We start from the raw sequence: 5,178 nt of genomic DNA on the forward strand, positions 1-5,178 counted from the left end.
CCTACTTATTATCCCTTTTCCCCATCCTCTTCTGGTTTATCTTGGATATTTCCCAAGAGATTCTGTAAGCTACAAACTTCAGATAAGCCTTTGAGCAACAGACATACTAATGTTTATCTCCTCAAGGAGCAAAGGCTGCTCCACTCTCAAGAAAAAGAAGGCTTATACAAAGTCTGAAGTTGCTTACCACAGTCTCCCTGCTGGCTTTCTTGGTCAAAAGGTTGTTTCTATATCCATTTGTCTGTCCAATGGTTTTGGTTAAAATATCTGACTTGTCTCATTCTGCTTCATTGTTTGTGAAGTTATAAATTTATTCAGGTACAGTTTGATAGAAGAATATTAATAAAATCACAGTACTTTAAAAACCGTCTCAGAGTTAAGTGTCAGCTTTTGCTAGGATGGAATAGGGATCCCCCAACTACTGCACTTTACATCATTACAGAAATTTACTTCTACCCTTTAATAACAGCAGTACGGACAGACTCATTTTATTAACTTTCAGAATAAGTACATTTTATGAGCTAAAAACTATTCCTTGTAATGTCTTGCTCTGATTCTAGATCCACCACTTAAAATATGCTCAACTCGTGACAAAAAAAAAAACCAACCACAATGCCATCGTTTTTGCTGATGGTATTTATCACTCAAGGCTGAGTCACACAAGTCAGAGAACAAGTTATTTATAGGACACCCTTAAGGTTTGGGGGTTTATATGTCTGAAGTTATTCTCCCTTCATTGAAAAGCTCTCTGAACACATTAGCAGAGGGAAAAAGAGCACTGTATGTGAAAGCACAGCCATCATCTCATCCCATTTTCAACAGTTTATGGTAACAAACTGTATAAAACATTAGGAACATTTATTAAAAGAATAAAATCCAACCAATCCCTCTTTGATCTCTTATACCACATACTAAAGAAACCCATACAGTTTTTTTTCCCAGAGGCTTACATTACATCTAACTTTAGCCCTTCTGCCAGGTCTTCATTAGTCTGACTACTTAGCCAGACATATAGGGAAATTAATGCTGGCTGTTTAACAAGCTGTACTTCATCCATTCACAAACATTGAACTAAATGACTTTAAAATGCACTTCTGAACTAACTCTAGTCCCAGAGCAGAATAGCTACAGATTTAAGCCCTGGAAAACTGCTTTTCAGCAGACATATTCCCTCACCACTCCCACCTCACTTCCTGTGCAGTGCATGGAACTCTCAACCTTATTCCTTCTGAAGGAAATAAAGGAGAACCTGGTACATCCTCAGGATAGCCCACACCAAGTATTACATTGTATTACATTACAAAGTACTACGCTGTGAAATTTAAGGAAAATATGCTGTTTTCCTACCAAATTAAAAGTGCCCTAACAATTTCTCGAATTATATGGGTTCAGTTCCTAGAAATAAAAAATACTTTAAAGGGAGAACATAAAGTTCATGGCCACAATTTTGGGGCTAGTCTATATTCATTCATTCTTCTATATGCTCTTGAAGTATTAGGAAGACTAAAGGAAGTGAATAAAAACTTAAACTTCATGGGCTTGAATTCTGAAATGTCATCATTTTTAATTCTACTCAGCATTCCTAAAAACATGCATTTATATAAAATACCTTAAGACAGCTCCTCTAACTTTTCATGGTGATTGGAGAGAAACAGAGCATGGTGATGAGACAGTCATTTGAAGAATGCATAAAAGAGATTAGGAGGAAGGAAGAGTAGTTCATAGCAAGAAGCAAAGCAGCATACTGCAATTGTGTCTCTGTGTTTTGAGCAACTTCTGTAGATGGCCTTGGTCAAAGGATCTTGGTTCCTTCTGTCTCACTATTCAGCATCTCACAAACAGCCAACTGATAACATGTTGTACTTCATGAGTCCTTGAATGTGGGGCTGGCCTCTGCGTCCAGCTCTCAGCAGCACCACGGGGCATACACAGCATGCTTTATTCACATGGTATTCCCTGAGCCAGGGCCTCAGGTGGGCTCTATGCCACTGTCTTCTGTTTCTCAATCTCAGTTCTCCATTCAACAACATGAAAGGGGGGTTGTTTTTTGGGGGGGGGGGGGTATTTGTTTGGGGGTTGTTTGAGGTTGGGGGGGGTGTTTGGGTTGGTTTTTTTTTTATTTTATTTTTATTTTTTTATGGATTTGTTTGTTTGTTTAGTGTGTGCGCGTTTTTTATTTGGGGCTTTTTTTTCCCATTCACACAACTTGAGGAATTTGTCAGACTGAAGGATCCTACCTGTTACTTTTATAGTCCTCCAAGGATACAAATATCCCTCTCTCCCCATGAGCATGTAATACATCCATCCATCACAGCAAGTTATCAATTAATAATTTTATCCCACAGCAGGAGAATTTCAGAGAAGGAGAAAGAAGTGGATTAAAATGGTTCAGAATCAAAGTTCCCAACTGAAAAAGCCTTGTTTTCACATTGCTTGAAGGGAGAAAATACATTTCTATGAGGTCATCTGGGAAAGGGAATAATGTATCACTTAGATAAATAGAGCATCTAAGAATGGTAACTATTTCATAATAGGTTGGTTAGTACAAAAGTTATTTCACAGGCAAATTGTTTGCTATTGTTTTATAAGGGCTAATCTTGGCACTACCAAAAGATAGCAAGTGCTTGTTTAAAGAACACTATAGGGTAAACAAAGCCATGAAACCTACATCTGTGTTTCTAATGTGGAGTTATCATCTCATTGCCTGTATACTGAAAACTTGTGTAATGTAGTCACGTAAATATTTGAAAAAGAGAGGGCCACTACAACCATAATAATAAGAGCAAGAATCCAACACAGTAGTTCCAAATAGAAAGACAAATGTAATTTTTAGAAGCCTGACTGAAAAACAGCAGCAGAAATTATACCATCTCACCTTAATGTGCCATAAAAGAGCAGAAAAAAGCAGTTATATCGGGAAGGGTGGTTAAGTTTTTCTGTTGCTCCTTCTTACACAGAAAGCCATTGATGAAATTTAAGGAGTGTTTTCTGTTCAAAGCCTGCACAAGGAAAAGTGCAGCACATGCTATGGGGGTGGTATCCTGAGAAGAAATGAGAGCTAGAAAATGTAGAAACAAGGGCTTCATTTTTTTGTCACACATTTTTCTCTTTATTGCAACTTAGGAAAATCCCATTACATGTCTTAGTTACACCAAGCTAATAGGAAAAGTAAGTCCAAACCCCAACAGAACAGGCTTTGAGCAACCTGCTCTAGTGGAAGGTGTCCCTGCCTGTGGCAAGGGGTTTGAACCAGATGAGATATAAGGTATCTTCCAACCCAACCCAGTCTGTGATTCTATGTAAACAAAATGGTTCAATAGCTGTACTTATTCTTACTATTCAATACGCATCAAAGAAATAATCCCATTACGTTTGTCACAGTGCAAGACATAAGTGCCAGATGAAGTTAGTCACTCCCAGGTTAGGAGTTCACCTATACAGAGACAGAATAAACCAGTCTTTGTCTGTTATTTAATCTTCTTTGGAGTTTACAAGGGCATGTTCTCACTGAGTGGCATCACATGGCCTACAGAAAAACCATCCTCTGTTCGGTCCTAAGCAACTGAGGGAATTGGGAAAGAAATTGGACTCATGACCTAAAACTAAGTAGGTGGCATGCAACCCTTCATCTTTCATGCAGTGTTTGATTAAATCACTGGTAGAGTTTTCCAGTACTCTCAAAATAATGTGTCTGTTGTAATTAACCTGAATATATTGACTCTTTTCTGTGCGACATCCTGTGCCAAGCTGCACATGATCCCTTCTCACTTTCTGAAAGTTGAGTTTAATATGTCTCATGTACGCATACTATAGGCTTCTGCAAGTCTTTCTTATTTTATTTTGGAACAATTCTCACTCAGTTTTTCACTAGCTTCAATGTGCTGTGTATAGCAGGAATGCAGAATTCCAACTGCAAAACTGGAATATATGCCATATATTGGAATATACAATTGGAACATATATCCTACTTTTACTTGCATCAGTTCGATGCGACTACTCTTTACCCCAACATCTCCACATCCCACATTTCTCCAAGATTTCTGCCACTTACCCAACCTCCTCCTCAACTCCCATCACACTTGCACAACTCCACACTACATTTGTAGCTTGTGTCTTCCAAGCACCTTACCTTCTTAAAGGTATTTTATAGGAAAGGACTGCTTCAAAATGTATGCTTGTTAATGCAAAGATTCAAGGTTATTGTGCTATTATGAAAGAATCCCTTATATTTTTGAAATAATTCTGTATTTATTTCATGGATATTCACAAAGATTGTAGCCAATCATCTATTTGCTTTTGGGTGCTTGGAGTTTCAAAACGTTGGCTCAGACAACTTTATGCACAATCCTGGGAGTTTGCCTGTGCAGCATTATTCATTTTCCATTACCCATATATTTTTTGAAGAAAATCAAAGAAAAAAGTCATCCAATGAGTTGTGATGCTCACTTCAGAAATAGTCACTGGAAAACAGTGTTTGGGTGCCTTTTAGGGGAGACAGAATCAGAGTGGTTTTGGTTGGAAGGGACCATAAAGCTCATCCAGTTCCAACCCCTGCTACAGGCAGGGACACCTTCCACTTGAGCAGGTTGCTCCAGGCCCTGTCCAACCTGGCCTTGAACACTGCCAGGGATGGGGCAGCCACAGCTTCTCTGGGCACCCTGTGCCAGCGCCTCAGTACCCTCACAGGGAAGAATTTCTTCCTAATGTCTAATCTAAATCTCCCCTCTGTCAGTTCAAAGCTATTCCCCCTTGCCCTATTGCTACACTCCCTGATGAAGAGCCCCTCTCCAATATCCTTGTAGGCCCCCTTCAGACACCGGAAGGCTGCTATGAGGTTTCCACGAATTGCGATTGAAGCAATTAGATATTTACATTATAGATATGAACTATAATGTAACCAACGGACCTCCAAAATCCCTCAGCCCACCGCACGCCTTGATAATCCCGCAGTTTGGGAGACTGAAGGCACAACAGCGTTACCCCATAATCCCCTACCATCCCATGGTTTTCGCGGGGCAGCCCGCGCCTCAGGCGGTGACGTCACACCCCCCAGCCAGTGGCGTCCTCTGTTTACCGGGGTTCATTGCATATTCATGAGGGAGGTCCCAAGGCTGCTGCTGAGGCTCCAAGCGGGGGGCGGAGCCAGGCTAAACTCCGCCCCCTGACCCTCCGCCTTCC

Source organism: Pezoporus wallicus, unplaced genomic scaffold (genome assembly GCF_028554395.1).
Source record: "Pezoporus wallicus isolate ANWC-B61680 ecotype Strahan unplaced genomic scaffold, APGP_CSIRO_Pwel_v1 contig_593, whole genome shotgun sequence".
NCBI lineage: Eukaryota > Metazoa > Chordata > Aves > Psittaciformes > Psittacidae > Pezoporus > Pezoporus wallicus.